The following is a 17,209-nucleotide window of genomic DNA, read 5'->3' as shown; positions in this document are numbered from 1 at the left end:
TAAAGAGAGTATTGCTAAAGGTGCTCAGGGTCCAGGAAAACCATGAAGGAGGTACAGTGTCCAGATACCATAACACCCCAGGTTAGCAAGGATGGAGAAAGGAGTAATCGCCAGAATAGAAACAGAGAGGCTGTGGCCTTCAGCTGAAGTACACAGCCAGCGCACAGAAGCGGCTGGGAAGTACTGCAACACGACACTCCTTCCCACTTCCATTCTCTTGCATGTTCACTGAACTCCACCAGGCGGTCCGCTGATGTAACCAGAGAGATCTGCCTCCAGGGGGCAAAGGACACAATGGTACAGCAGGGAGATGGGTCTGTAGAAGCAAAATGAAGAATCCAACACAAGGGAATAGAGAAAAAGAGAAGGTTCAATCCTTTTAACAGGATGACTTAAATGTCCAGCACCATCTATACTGAAGGCAGGCTTTGCTTAATGTGATTCTATTTCATAAAGTCCCAGAAATGAACATGCCTCTGCCTTTCCTCTCTCCTTATGGTACCTAATGCAACACACTGCACACATGAGAAGCTCAACAAGGCGTCTTGATTTGATTAGATGGAACTTACTAATGCTTTAAATTTGGAAGTAAAATTTAGAGGGACATGATAATTTCTCAAAACTCATACTTTCCCTTACACGTTGGGAGAAAGAAGAGAAATAAAAATACTCTAGATTTGGGGTTGGTTATAAAGAAGTGAAATAAAAAACAAAAAAGGATGCCAGGATTTAATTTTAAGTATGAACCGGTATTGGTGATATCGTCTTGGTTTACAATGCTGTTTCAAGGTTGCTCTCTTAACCTGTTCTTTTAAACAACCTTTGAGTTGTTGTTGTTTTTACCCCTACTTTATAGATGAAGAGAAGGAGGCTGGAGGAGGTTGAGCAATTTGCCCAAGGTCACACTGCTAGTAAATAGTTCTCGTTCCCATGCTGATTCCACCACACTGCTCATTACTTTAAAAAGATTAATACAGGATTCCCTGAGGGGGAATGTTGGACTACTAATTTATTCATTTCTTACCTTTTCTTGTCATAAGTGGAAAATATGACAATTTTATTTGCAACCTAATCGACTATTTTTGGGGGGGAGTTGAATTTAAATGATATCATCAATCACCTAGACAGATGATGTATGGCTTCAGGAAACAAAATTAAAAGAGTTAAAGCAGTTAAGCATATATTTTATTTCTCTTTTGCATTTTAAATAGAATTAGAATACAGTCCAACACTTGTTTATTATTTGCAAACTACTATATTTAACTTGTTCTTTTCTTTAATTAAGCAAGATTTCATGTCACATTCAGATTCTGCAGATAGATTGTTTGGAAATAAAATGTCAAATTTCTTGTTCACACACCTAATTTTTCTTGACCTAGAGAATTCCCCAAATCGAATGAAACTGCTAAGTAGAGGAATGAGGAGAATCTGGCTGCTCTCAGGCAGTTTTCTTCCTCTTTATGTATTTTTATGATATGTTTTGCAGTTACTAAATGGTGGTCACAGAGATACCCATCTGTCATGCCTAATTAGGGACTAGAAATGGGTCTTCAGCAAATATTTCATTAAAAATGAGATTTCCAAGTAGTAGAAAAATATTACACCCAAGCTAAAATGGCAAGTACCTTACAGAAATATCACAGAGAAATAGGGGGAAATGAATAATATACTATATTATCCTGACTTTAATTAGACTCAGGGAACGTTAACATGAGAAGAGAGCTCAGAGAGAAAGTAGTTGGGGGGTAGAGACCTAAACATCCATTTAAATAAATTTGCTTCATTTAATACCCATGACATAACTAGAAAGTTGAACTAATTATTGTTATTGTATATCCAAGGAAACAGGGGCTCTGAGAGGCCTTGTAATTTGCCCCAAATCATGCAGCGAGAAAATGGCAAAACCAGGATTCAAACCTGAGTTTATCTGAATTGATTGCCCAAACTCATACCAGTGAATCAGCTACATTAATAAGACAAGAACTCAGATTTTCTGACTCAGAGCCCAGTTCTCTTCCAACTCCCTATGATGCCTCCAAGCCAGGGTGAACCTGGACCCTGAGAATAAAGCCTGAGGCTTTGACTATTCTTTTTCCCTCCTGGTAAATTTCCCATATCCTCATAACATCACATACGTGAACCTTTATTTATGTTTGATGTAACCCATTCAACATGTATCAAGGAGGAAGAGCTAAAGAGATATCCATATCTATTCTCTCTTCTTTATTATAATCATCTTGTTTCTTATAATATTCACAGTTTATGAAAGATTGTAGTGACTTAAAATATATTGTATAAAGCCATGCATCTGCATGGGTATCATTGAAAAGATTTGTTGGAGATGATATACTCTTTCCTCCTATATTACTGTATGGAAATTTAGTCCCAGAGAGCCTCAATGACTGATCCGGTCACCCATTTATATCAAGTTCTAGAACCCAGGTTTTCTGATCTCCAGGAGAGTATATTATTCCCTCACATAAGTTTGTTCCAGAAACAACAACAACAACAAGATACAAAAAAATAAATAATCCCAAGGCATGGTATGGTGAAGCAACAAAACTCAAAAAAAATAAAAAAGAGTCCTACAGTTATCTAGGTAAAAAGAAAAAATGGCATTCAGGAAGGAAAAAATCAGATTGGCCTCAAAGTTTGGAGATATTGGAGCAATATCTTTAGTAGTCTGAGAAGAGAGAATAAAGGGTAACCCAAGAATCTGTATCAAGTAGTTCATTAATAAAGACAGGAGGAAATAGATTCTCAAACATTTGAGCTACAGATGATGAAGAAATCAAGACAACCATGAGAATCAAATGAAGGGCTCTGGCATTAGAAAGACATAGTAAGAAAGAAGAGACTAATAGACTGAGAATCAAGGTCAGAGACCAAAATGTAAACGTTGTTATACTTGACAAAGGTAAGAGTAATAACACAACTGAAAACACCCAAGATATGAGGTGGTGAGGGTTTGGAGAGAAATGAGAGACTTACATGGACTAATATCTTCAACTTACATACTGGAGTCTCAACAGATTCAGTATAACATTGTTAAACCAAGAAACGGGGACATATGTACATTTCATGCAGTTACAAAAGTAACACCAGAAGAGCTAAAAGCAGAGCAGAAATGAAAATTTACGAAACAAAATATACGTAAAATATAGACCATCTAGTCAAAGATTGAAAACACACGAAAATTCAGTTGATTTTATTATCTCATTTATATAAAAATGAGTGCATATAAAAATATTTATACATCTCTACCCACATACACACACTACCTGTTCATAGAGCTGACGAATACATTGAAATGGGAGGGGAAGGGGGAGGAATATAACTTTTTATCTGTAGCACTTTTTTTACGGTACCTAAGTATTCATTTTATAACCTGGTAAATATGATATAATACTTTAACAATTAAACAAATAAATGAAAGATGAACCAGTAATAGAGATTACCTTAAAATTTTAGCAGTGATTTGGACCAAAAAATACTGGGACATGTAAATTGCTACCTATCATCTACAATTGACTGTTAAAATGCTATCACCTCAGTGACTCAGGTAATGAAGTCAGATGTTAGGATTCCTAGGCTGCTACTGCTGCTGCCGCTGCTGCCACCACAGGCTTTGGACACTTTGGAAGTCACTAGCACTTTCCTATATCCAGGCTGGATCAACACAGTTCTATTAAATTGTGTGAGAACCCAAACTTCATATTCAATCCAGTTGTTTTGTCCCATCTACAAAGGAAAGTATTTTGATAAAAATTAGAATTTTCCTTATCCCACAAATGGTGCAAGCAGAACTTACAGTTCTTTCTCTTTTCAGGAAAGTAGAATATGAGAGCAAGTTAGAGAGAGGATTTGAAGAAAAGCAGGTAGATTCCTCACATTTTAGGAAGGAGGCTATTATGCATGACATCTAATCTCACCAAGAACATTTTGCAAGTTCCCTTCCAGTTTTCTCTTTTTTGCATGACCTTGCAACTAACACCACATATATTTTAACAAAATTTATTTATATTTCTATTTTTTGAGTGTATGAAAAGAGATAGTTTTTACAATACAAATCACATTTTCAACTCTACCGTTGTGTTGCATTTGAGCCTCCATGAGAATTTTAAGCAGAAATACTGAATAACAAGTAACTTATTTTGTGTGTGTGTGAAGAATTCTAATTCTCTGTGAAGTGCTATTTTTCTGTAAGACAATTTACTGAGAATAGAAGTTTGATAACTGCTCTGTGATAATGATGTAGTTGTGTTATTGATGATTTTGAAAATTATTAATATGCAATCTGGCTATCTAAGATTCAGACAAAAATGTGTGTTTTGGTATGTCTGTTTGAGGTGTGTGTGTGTGTGTGTGTATTTTTGCAGCCGTAACAATTTGGGACTGACAAAACAGAGCAGGAATGATCCTCTTACCCCCACCATTTTGTGTCCTCCTCAGGCTACCAAAACCTGCATTAGAGCCAAGAAGGCTAGAATTTACATGAGCGTACAGAGCTCAGATGTAGTTCTGTCGTGGACCTTGTCAAATCAGCATCCCTGGGGTCTGGTCATTTATTTAACAAGTGTTTATTGAGAACCTAATGTGTGTCAGGCAGAACTAGCACTGGAGGTAGACCAGAAAACAAAGTTATGATTTCAATGTTGTAGGTAATGTTGACAGGCAGGTTTTACCAGGGAGCAGACTCTTGAGTTGGAGATTTATTAGATTATATTCCTGGGTTCAACACATGGGGAAGGGAAGGGCGGGAAGAAGGATTGGAAAGGGGAAGAGTGAGCTGCACTATAATCTTGGTAAATTATAAACATTTGGGGCCCACTACCCCATCCCTCTTCTCTAGAACTCCTTGCTCCTGGGATTCCCATATTGCTCCTTTTAGGCCCTGGGCTAACCAGCCAAGTCATCTGCCACAGCCCATGAGTCCACTTATACCCTTATCTTGGGCCACATCTCTTTCTACACAAATTGGATGACCTCGTAAACTGCCCAAAGCTCTACCCGTTGATAGGATTTCCCCTCATTACTGTCTATCAAGGATACCTCTGAGTGAGGTTGTGTTGCTGCCACAGTTAATTTGCAACTTTCACCCCTGTACCAAACTGATCACCCCATGAACCAGGCTTGGGGGTCTTTTCCATTAGTGGGTCATGAGGGATGTCTCAGGGCCCCCCCCCATGTTGAAGAGCAGGTGAGGGAGGACTGCTGGTATGAAAACAGTGGTGGATGACACGTGGGTCTGTCCTAACTCTTCTTGTAGCTTGTCCGTGCCCTCTAGAATCGTTTGTGCTCAATCCTGGCTGTATCACTTCCAGTTTAAGATGGATTACTGTCGGGCCCATCCAATTTTATGACTTGGTGAGTCTGACAAACCTCAGGTCATGATGGACAGCTCTGGCGGTATGGTCATTTGATGCTCCGTGATCTTTTTCTCAAAGCCCTGGGGCACGACTGCAAACATACATGGCTGTCTACTCAAGTGAATGCAGCTATTTCTGATCGTCTTTTCTGATAGGGATGGAAAATAATTCATTTGCCAGATCAATAGCTGCATAGCATGTATCTGAGATTGTGTTAATCTTCTCTAGCACATCTAACATAGCAATTGGGGCTCCTACTTTTTGAGTTTGCAGTAGCATGTTGTGATCCTCCAGGATTCATCTGTTTCCTGATAGGGGCCAGACTTATGAACTGAATTCTGTTATGATGAGAATCTCCATCCCTACATCTTTTAGGTATAATAGTAGCACTATTTTCTGCCATTCTCTCTGAGATGTGACATTATTATTTTCCCATCTTAGAGTGTGGAGCAATGTCAGAGGCTTCTTCTTGGCCTTCCTCACTATGATAGCACTTGCCATACAGGCCAAACACTATCTGTGTAGTTGTGTCAACTACTAGGTGTGTTCAGACTAATTATACATTCAGGGACTTGGGAAGTGAATACTGGGTGGGTCCATGGACTCAGTGGACCCACTGTGACCTGAACCTAGTCCAGGGCTACATTTATTTCCTGGCCCTTCTATATCCTCATACTAATGGGGGACCACGATGCCACCTCCAAGTGTCAGTGGCAGCTCATACTCCGTGTCCAAGAATCCTCTCAATGTTTGGGTAATCTTCTTTCTTCAATGTACAGCTACTCAAGCAAATGGCTATAGGTCACTTTGGGGGAACCACTATTATGTACACCTGCATGGTGTTAGAAGGCCCTTCTTCCTGGGGCCCGCCCTCTTTCAGTCAGTGGATTCTAGATCTGAATCCTGGCTCAGGCCTGCAAACTGGGTGAGGAATTGTGACCTTAAATTGGGGAGACTGCCCTCTTCCTTGATTTTAATCTCTGCAAGGTATCAGTTCATCTATCCTTGATATCATTTGATTACGTATATTGACTAGTACCCATACTGGCTGCCCATTTATTCTCCACTTCCCCATTCAGGGATGCCAAATATAATTAACCATCTTTATAATCCTCTGTGGGTCAGGGCCCCTGCCTGCACTTCTGACTGTCACTCACCATAATTGCATCCATTAGGCTTCTGGCATCTGGCCTTTTGTTTTAGGGTCTTACTATCCACCTGCTATTTGTGAGTCCAGCACTATAATGGAATCTCCAGCTCAGCCCTGGCCTGCAGAAGAAAGGCACCACTGAACTTCTCAGTGATACTGGCACTCGTCTCACCAGTGCATTCTTTATTACTTTGGTAATTGGTGTATCATTTGGGCTTTCTGATGAAATAGTCCTCTAGTTGGTTTTTCAGGCTTGCATAGTATATCCTCTTTATTATGGCTCCCTTCTCTGAGTCTTTTATCCCCACTTCCCTTTTTAACCATCTGTCATGATTATTCTAGCTCAATTTGTGTGGATCATCATTTTTACCATGCTTCCAGATGCTACCAGATATTATCCTGGTAGCATGTTCACGTTATCTTCCAAAGTCCTTGTCAGGGTGTTAAATCTTGTGTCCTGGTAGAGTGCTTCCAAACTGATAGGATTTTCCTTATCAGACATTATGTTCAAGCCCCTTAATCAAGCATCCACAGAATCCAGGCCTCTGTGTATCCTCCCAGCTGCTGCCGTCACATTAGTATCTCTTTTGGAGAATGCTAGCTGGGTTATATTGTGACCTTTCCCTAGTTATTTGCGAAGTGAGCAGGAAGGGATGTGGGGGTGTAGCTGGCGGGGAACACATTTTGTCCTTTACATCATCCTCAAGTGAAGGAGGGGGGTTCTAGTTCTTAGTAGACTGGGCTACTTCTGTAGGTTCAGAGCATTAAGGAGAATCTGAGATTCAATACTTTCAGATGTGTCAACGCAGATATCCCTACCCCATGTATCAGGGTCACATTCTTTATCTACCAGGCCCCTGAGCTTGGCAGAGCAGACCTTCCTCATTTTGAAATTTAACTTTCTTGGAGCTCTGCTATGCTTTTAGTGAAGTCCTGGGCTTGGTCCTTAGTTTCTCTGCTTTCCCACTGTAAGAGGTAAGAGCATCTGTACCTGCTTCCAAAAAAGTCATCTGGCTTTCACACTTAGCTTTTAATGGATGATCAAGAACTCCTAACATTTTGTTATGTTTTTCCAGAGGTCATGTGGGCTTAAGGATAGCCACTCAATTCCAGGTACCTAGAGGTACTATTTTCCCAAATATATCTCAAAAGCTTGAAACGCATAGGCATTACCTTCCACTGGTGTACCTTCTGCATTTACTGCTGGTGAAACAATTGCACTGTGTGTCAGAGACTCTCTGTGCCACCAGTGATTGGGTTCTCGTTGACAGCAAGCAGCAGGTAATCCAGCTCTGAGAGCCCACCCAGGCACGTGATTCCTCCAGTCACTCCCAGCACCAGCTGTCTCAGATCTGGTTCATGGGAAGCAGACTCTGAGATGGAGATGAATGTGCACAATGTTACTGAGGAGTGTTTTCAACTGTAGAAGGACACCCAGTTGGGTAGAGAGAGAAGTTGAACTGGGATACAATCTCAGTGGAGGCCGAGCTGACCCTAAGGGGGGTTTCTAAAGCTGGGATAAGACTTCAGAGTTGTCCTGACTTGGGGTGAAAGGGCTGGGGCTTTATATCCCACGTGGACCAGTCATTGGACGCTTCCTGCTCCAGGAAGGGCCTGTGACCTGGGGCAAGGTGGCTCTCTGCAGCCAAGGCTATCCCTGTTGAAGCTGATAGGGCTTTCTGTTGGCAATACACTAACCTAGGGGAAGAAGTTCCTTTCTTCCTGAAGAGGAATCTAGAGGGTGGTGCATCCGTGTCAAACTACAGTCATAACAGTGGCAATCAGCATTTCCCAGGGCTTGGTCTGTGCTGAGCACTGTGCCATGTGACTTATTGACTATTTCATCTAATCTTCTCAAGAATGCTAAGGGACAAGTGCCATTATTTCCCCCATCTTAAAAATGAGAAAACCGAGGCCCATCAAGGTTAACTGACCTTTCAGAGGTGACAGCTAGTAAGCAAAGGAACTGGAATTTGAACTTAATCACTTACACCGAGAAACCCACATCCAACCTTCTTCATATTTTCAACGAAAAGCATCCATGCATCAAAACGTAGCCCAGCTGAATGAGATAGGCGGTAGGTCCTTTGTTGCCATTCTACCCTCTTTCCTGGGTGCTCTTCATTCATACTCAGGCATGCTATTTTTTTGTATTATACTTTTGTGCAAATTAGAAAAACGTTCTCCTCCAGCTTTGGTGGGTGTGACAGTTCCTTGGGCACATGGCTTACCCAGCAAATAGCACATTTTGGCGAAGAGTACAACATCCTTTTTTTTCCAGGGACCTCAGGTCTGCTCCAGGACACAAAGCTTGCACAGATTCACACTGGATTTCAGCCCCCACTTGATCCCTTGGATCAGTACCAGTGTGCACATACCTTGTCATACAAATGGTTTCAAGTGCTGCTGTCAAATATAGTTGGCACTTAAGTCCCTATTTCCAGCCCACATCAGTGCCCTGAGCTTCATATGCATTTAATTAATGAGCCACTAGATATTCCCATTTGCAGTTTCTTCAAGAACTTAAAACTGATACTTAAAGCTTAAAACTTACAAAGCTGAATTTCTTCTCTTCCTCCTCCATCCCCACAGAAATCTGTTATTTCTTCTGTACTTTCTAACTTTGTCATTGGCACCACACTCTCTCAGTTGCCCAGGTTAGGAACGTGAACTCAACTAACATTTCTCATGCCCTTAGTATGTGTCTGGCCCTGTGCTGATGAATAGGACAAACAAGGTCTTTCTCCTCATTGAGTTTATGATGTAATGAGAGAGACAGACAAAAACTAGTAAACCAATAGGTAAAATAATTTTCGATTGAGATTGCTATTATGAAAAACATTAGCAGGATGATGTGGTAGACAGAAACTAGGGAAGGGCTTTATTTTTGTTAAGGTGGTCAAGGACTACTTTGAAGAAATGACATTTTAACAGAGACATGGGAAAGAGAAAAGAAGCAAGCGCTTATGTTTCATATTTGATGAGTTATTTGCAATGCTTCACTCTCTTGTATCCCACACAACCCAGGTCTATGGCTTTTATTTCCTAACCCGTTCTTCCCAGTTTTCGTGAAGTGTATTTCATCTCTTGCCAGAAGTTGCATCCACCAGCTAAATTCTGCTCACCTAACACCCTGTAGAATGCTATGTGACTTGGTGTGTTCTTTTCTCCTACAGAGAGAAATTTTTATTGGGAAAAGGGATTAAAATGCAGTGTAAACCCCAAGTCCTCCTATTTCCTACTTAGAATTTTACACTCTCCAGGGAAAAAATCTAGGGGTTTTGATGGCATCATTGGCTTTGGGGATCCACTCATTACATTCAGTGTTTATTCATTCACTCAAATACCATGTATTGAACATCTTAGTGGTTCAGAGCATAGATATGAAGTCAAAACATACATTGGTCCAATCCCACTCCACAACTAACCTACTTCTGAGCAAGTTATTTAAACTCACTGAACACCCATGTCTTTATATGGAAAGTGGGAATAAAAAGTCATTTTCATGTTACAGTGGTAGTAATAAAAATAACATTTTTTAATATAAATATATATATAATATATAAATATATAAAAATAACATTTACTGAGTACCTACTCTGTGCCAACGTATGCTAAATGCATTACATATCTTGTCACTAATTTTCGGTTATCCTGCAAATGGGTATTATTAGCCTGTGCTTTACAGATGAGGAGTCCTCAGAGATTAGGGGACTTTCATAAGATCACTCAGGTAGAAGTGGTGGTCCAGGTCTAGGTCTGTGCTGCTCCAAATGGCGATCTCTTCTCTGGTCCTTTGGCAACTACAAGAGAATTTATCTCATCACTTACTACATGTCTCCCTTCTTTGGTGTTAGTAGGGATGCTCCTTCTAATTTTCACTCCAGAAAGAGTCTCATGTACTTATTATAGCTCTAGTGGTATTATTCTCTGTCCCACCTTTTTTGGGGGAGTGACTTACAGTATTTATTTATTTATTTATGTAATCAAAATATAGTTAATTTATAATGTTATATTAGTTTCAGGTATACAACATAGTGATTCAAAATTTTTACAGATTATACTCCATTTAAAGCTATTATAGAATATTGGGTATATTCCCTGTGCTGTTCAACATATCCTTGTAGCTTATTTATTTTATACATAATAGTTTATGTCTCTTTACCCCCGCCCACTAGTTTGTTTTCTATGTCTGTGAGTCTGCTTCTGTTTTGTTATATTCATTTGTTTTATTTTTTAGATTCCATATATTGGCGATAATATACAGTATTTTTCTTTCTCTGCCTGGCTTATTTCACTAAGTATAATACCCTCCAGTTCTATCCATGTTGTTGCAAATGGCAGAATTTCATTCTTTTTAATGGCTGAGTAATATTCCAGTGTGTGTGTGTGTGTGTGTGTGTGTGTGTGTGTATACCACATCTTCTTTATCCATTCATCTGTTGATAGACATTTAGATTGCATCCATATCTTGGCTATCGTAAATAATGCTGCTATGAACATTGGGGTGTATGCATCTTTTTTTTTTTAATAAATTGTCCTTAGCACTATGGTTTTTTAAATTTATTTATTTTATTTACTTATCTTTGGCTGTGTTGGGTTTTCATTGCTGTGCACAGTCTCTCTCTAGTTGCAGCGAGCGGGGGCCACTCTTCGCTGTAGCACGTGGGCTTCTCACTGCGGTGACTTCTCTTATGGAGCACAGGCTCCAGGCGCACAGACTTCAGTAGTTGTGGTGTGTGGACTCAGCAGCTGTGGCTTGCAGGCTGTAGAGCACAGGCTTGGTAGCTGTGGTGCACTGGCATAGTTGCTCTTCAGCATGTGGGATCCTCCTGGACCAGGGCTTGAACCCATGTTCCCTGCACTGGCAGGTGGATTCCCAACCACTGCACCACCAGGGAAGCCTCCATGCATCTTTTCAAATTTTCAGTTTCTTTTTTTTTTTTTTTTTTTTTGCGGTACGCGGGTCTCTCACTGCTGTGGCCTCTCCCGTTGTGGAGCACAGGCTCCGGACGCGCAGGCCCAGCGGCCACAGCTCACGGGCCCAGCCGCTCCACGGCATGTGGGATCCTCCCGGACCGGAGCACAAACCCGCGTCCCCTGCATCAGGAGGCAGACTCCCAACCACTGCGCCACCAGGGAAGCCCTTCAGTTTCTTTTGATATATACCCCGGAGTGGATTGACCAGATCATATGCTAGTTCTATTTTTAGTTTTTTGAGAAACCTCCATATTGTTTTCCATAGTGGCTGAACCAATTTACATTCCCACCAACAGTGTACAAAGGTTCCTGTTTTTCCACATCCGCATCAACATTTGTTATTTGTAGACTTTTTGATGAGGGCCATTCTGACAGGTGTGAGGTGATATCTCATTGTGATTTTAATTTGCATTTCTCTAATGATTAGTGATGTTGAGCATCTTTTCATGTGCCTGTTGGTCATCTGTATGTTTTCTTTGAAAAAACGTCTATTCAGGTCTTCTGCCCATTTTTAAATAGGGTGTTTCTTTTTTTGATATTGAGTTTTATGAGCTGTTTATATATTTTGGATATTAGCCCCTTATTGGTCATACTATCTACAAATATTTTCTCCCATTCAGTAGGTTGTCTTTTCATTTTGTCAATGGTTTCCTTTGCTATGCAAAAGCTTTTAAGTTCAGTTAGGTCTAACTTGTTTATTTTTGCTTTTATTTCCTTTGTTTTAGGAGACAGATCCAAAAATTATTGCTACAATTTACGTCAAAGAGTGTTCTGCCTATGTTTTTCTTCTAGGAATTTTATTGTTTCCAGTCTCACATTTAGGTCTTTAATCCATTTTGAGTTTATATGGTGTAAGAAAATGTTCTAATTTCATTCTTTTACATGTAGCTGTTCAGTTTTCCCAACACTACTTATTAAAGAGATTGTCTTTTCTCCATTGTATATTCTTGCTTCCTTTGTCATAGATTAATTGATCATAAGTGCATGCTTTATTTGTGGGCTCTTTATTCTATTTGTTTGATCTATGTATCTGTTTTGGTGCCAGTACCATACTGTTTTGATTACTGTAGCTTTGTAATATAGTCTGAAGTTAGAGCATGTGATCTTTCCATCTTTGTTATTTTTTCTCAAGATTCCTTTGGCTATTTGGGGGTTTTATGGTTCCATATACATTTTAGGATTATTTGTTTTAGTTCTGTGAAAATGTCATGGGTATTTTGGTAGGGGTTGCATTAAATCTGTACATTGCTTTGGGTGGTATGGACTTTTTAACAATATTAGTTCTTCCAATCTGTAAACATATCTTTTTATCTATTTGTATTGTATTCAATTTCCTTCATCAGTGTCTTATAGTTTTCAGAGTGTAGGTCTTTCACCTCTTTGGTTAAACTTATTCCTAAGTATTTCATTCTTTTTGATGCAATTGTACGTGGGATTGTTTTCTTGAATTCTCTTTCTGATAGTTCATTATTAGTGTGTAGAAAAGGAACAGATTTCTTTATATTAATCTTGTATCCTGCAACTTTACTGAATTCATTTATTAGTTATAATAGTTTTTTTGGTGGATACTTTAGGGTTTTCTATATATAGTATCATGTCATCTGCAAATAGTGACAGCTTTACTTCTTCCTTTCCAATTTGGATACCTTTTATTTCTTCATTTCCCCCTTATTTTAATTTTGTTAAATTTGTTGAACTTGCCAATCCTCCAGGCCATTTTTTTGGATAATTTTATCATTTCATCTGATTATAAGTAGTACATATGCACTGAAAAAATACAAAAAAGTGTAGGGATGGAAATAAAGAACAACTTCACTTCCCATCTTCCAGGTCATTATTAATGTTTGATTTTTATTTTTTCTCCACATTTATAATATTTTTTTATTGCTCAATTCCTGGATAATTTATTTTATCTTGTCTAGGAACCCATCATTCCAGCAATATAAAGCAACATAGAAGGTGATCTGTAACTCTTATCATGTTAATTTGATTATCCGTGGATCAGTTTGGATTTTTAATATTCATAATCAGTCATCAACTAGATAAAAAGTCAAATAGAATTCTTACCTTGAAGGCAAATACTGCAATTCCCTTGAGGCCATTAGAGTCTTTGGGACTCCTCTCTCCTCCTAAAAATGCCTGGCTCACTGGATCCCTTGTTATATAAAGATCACTGGTTATAGATAAACATTTTAAGCTTGGTTGTTAGTTTTCTCAATCTTTGTGATCTCTTTGACCATCTTCTGAAATGTTAATAATAACTTTTATGAATTAGAGTCAGTTGAATTGCCAAACTCTATTGATTTCAGGAAAAACACCTACTCATAGACCTTAGTCTCACGAAGCTATATTCATCCTTATATAAGGGACTTACATAAATCTTTAAGAAAATGAGCACTGCCAAATAGAAAAATGGGTATGTAAATATATTTTATAAAAGAAGAAATATAAACAATAAATAAATATTCTAATTGACTCTTATTATCAATCAAAGAAATATAAATTAAAATAAGACTATTATTCCTTATTGGAATAGTAAAGATTTTAAAAATTGCTAATACTTAAAGCTGATAAATATATGGTGAAATGTACTCATGCTGGCAGTGGAAAGCAATTTGGAAATATTATTGAAAACCTTATTCTTTATATCCTTTAATGCAAAAATCTCCTCTCCAGAATCTAGTCTAAGAGAATAATGACATATACAGAGAAAAGTTTAGTGACAAAAGTGTTTATTATAGTGTTATATAATAAAAGGAAAAAAAGAAAACATCTTCAGTTAGGACTAGGGTTAAGTAAAATATGTGTATCTTTATAATGAAATACTACGTTGGCTATTAAAATTATGTTTATAAAGAATTTTTAATGACATGGTAAGATAATAATACTATAATATCTTATCAAAAAGAATACAAATTGTATATTTAGATGTTAAAAGCTGCACGAAAATATTCTTATAAAATACTAGAAGTAAATACGTCTGATCAAAATTAACAGAGGTTATTTCTGGGTGGCACCGTTATTGGTTAATTTTTAATTGATGTCTTTCTACTTCTTACATTTCTTTCAAATCTCCTCTTAGCAAAAATAATAAAGGTTATTTTTTAAAAAGCAATATACCAGAGCATTATTCATACTATTTATCACCACTTACAAGTTATTTTGATCGTGTTGAACGTGTTGGAAAAACTGTTCTGATTTTGTTTCCTTCCTGTCCTCGTTTGAGACAAGGAGCTGGAGTAGCTGGTCATCAGTAAGCCATGACATTCACAGTCCGCAGAGTTCCTGCCCCTGCTGCTCTTGTAGTGGTCCCCAGTCCCAATCTGCTTTTGTTATTGCCCTCAGGACTGGGGTCCTCTTGAGATTCTAAGGAGCTATGCGCCTTCCCTCCTGCTGTTGTGCTAAGTGGAAGGAGCAGACCATGATTTACCTGGAGGCTACCAGCTCTCAGCTACCAATTAATGTAACTGGCTGGAGCTGGTCAGAACTACAGGGAGGGCACATTCCTCAGAGATAAGAAAACGATGAGTTGGTTTCGTCTGTACTCATCTTCCTACCCCTTTGTTCTTTGTCTCCGACATTACATCCTTGATGACTTATGGGTTCTAAGATGGAGAGAGTTGAATAAAGTCTTAGTTTTATCTGGTTCAGATCAGAATGCTATATTTATTATAGAAATATTCAAGAGACATTAATAATCAAGATGAACTTTTGTTTTTAGTGGTTGCTATCACAAGACACCTAACAAAATACTAAATTACTGAGACTGCCAACCAAACCAAAATGCAAGGATGCTGACAGTGTGGTGCTGTGCAAGCAGGATGTGCTAGAGACTTCTCTTCATCATTTGGTATCTCATATGGATGGTGAGCAGCAATACTGCCCTTTGTTTATTCTCTCAGCCTAGATGATAATGATAAAAACATCTAACCCTCACTAATATTTTTTACAAAGTGCTCTCACATTCATTGTCTAAGTTAAGAGGAGAAGTCAGAATGGTAACAGGGAAAGAATACAGGCTTTGGATTCAGACAGGCCTGGACTTAAGTTCCGCCTCTGCTGCTTGATGTTTGTGGAACCTGTCTGCAAATTTGGAATACTTTCCTACTTTGTGGTTTTGATATAAAAATTATTAATTACATATGCAACGATCTGGTTTGTTCATTCTTTTATTCGTGGTTCAAAAGGCACTGTGCTTGTTCAACCTCAGCAACCAGAAAAATGTAAATTAAAACAATATGCAGTACATACGGAACCAAAAAAGACATTTTCCTCTCTACTTAGAACTGACAGTCCAGTGGGTTTAGATAAGCATTAATCAAATAAAAACAAGTAAATTTAAAATTGCCACTGTGTACCGATGAACCTAGTGGCAGGGCAGGAATAAAGATGCAGATGTAGAGAAAGGACTTGAGGACACAGTGGGAGAAGGGGAAGCTGGGACAAAGTGAGAGAGTGGCATGGACATATATACACAACCAAATGTAAAATGGATGGCTAGTGGGAAGCAGCTGCATAGCACAGGAAGATCAGCTCGGTGCTTTGTGACGAACTAGAGGGGTGGGATAGGGAGGGAGGGAAGGAGGCTCAAGAGGGAGGAGATATGGGGATATATGTATACATATAGCTGATTCACTTTGCTGTATAGCTGAAACTAACACACCATGGTACAGCAATTATACTCCAATAAAGTAAATAAATAAATAAATAAATTGCCACTGTGATCGATGCTATAAAGGATACCTTCATGATCCTACTCAAGTCGGAAGTTGCGCTTAAGCTGAGATCTAAAGGATGCGTAAGAGTGCCCCAGGGAGAGAATGGAAAGAGGAGCGTTCTAGAAGAAGAATTAGCACGTGTGGTGGCTGGGGAGCATGGCATGCACAAGAGACAGTTAAAGAACCAGAGGCAGGGTGACAGGTAAGCTGAAAGAGGTGGGCAAGGGCTTGACTGCACGGGGATTTGGGATGAGTGAATACGTTTGTCTTAATCTACAACGTTTCATGTTGAAAACTGGCAAAACTGTAAAAACTAGATTAGAGGGGACCCAGAGAATATGTAATTAGATCAGTTAAGAGATGAATTTAGTCGTTCAGGAGACAGATTGTGATAGGTTCAACCAGGATGGCGATGGTAGAAACAGAAAAGTGAATGAAATCCAGAGACATTTAGGAGGCCGACTAGAACTTGGTTATGGAATGAATGTGTGCACTGAGGGGACTATCTAAATTTCTGGACTGCATAACCCAAAGCCATAAGAACAAGTCTGAATGGCAAATATCAGGAGTTTGTGATCTCATGTTAAGTCTGGGGTATCTTTGAGATCTCCAAAAGGAGAGATAAGTAGGTAGTTGGCACACAGTAAGATTTTAATAAAATGGAGTGTATTATTCATCATATTATATAAATATATATTCATAACAGTTCAAGAAACTGACTATACACTGTCCCATGGGTTAGTATTTCCAACATTGGTCAGGTTCCTTAACTGTAGACAACTGACTCCACTCTAGCTACATGTAGCAGGAGAGTGTTTATTAAAGGAAACTGGTTAACTAGAAAAAATCTATAAGGAAGCCAGAGGATTAACTCTGGATCCTACATAGCCATGAACAACACAGCTGGGACTACAGACTCAGACCAAATACCCAACCACACCCCTGACCTATTAAGCTCAAAGACAGGACCCCAGTACCCTGGCAGCACTAGA

The sequence above is a fragment of the Delphinus delphis genome, chromosome 1 (genome assembly GCF_949987515.2).
Source record: "Delphinus delphis chromosome 1, mDelDel1.2, whole genome shotgun sequence".
In the NCBI taxonomy this organism is placed as follows: domain Eukaryota; kingdom Metazoa; phylum Chordata; class Mammalia; order Artiodactyla; family Delphinidae; genus Delphinus; species Delphinus delphis.
This window is presented reverse-complemented; position numbering follows the sequence as displayed.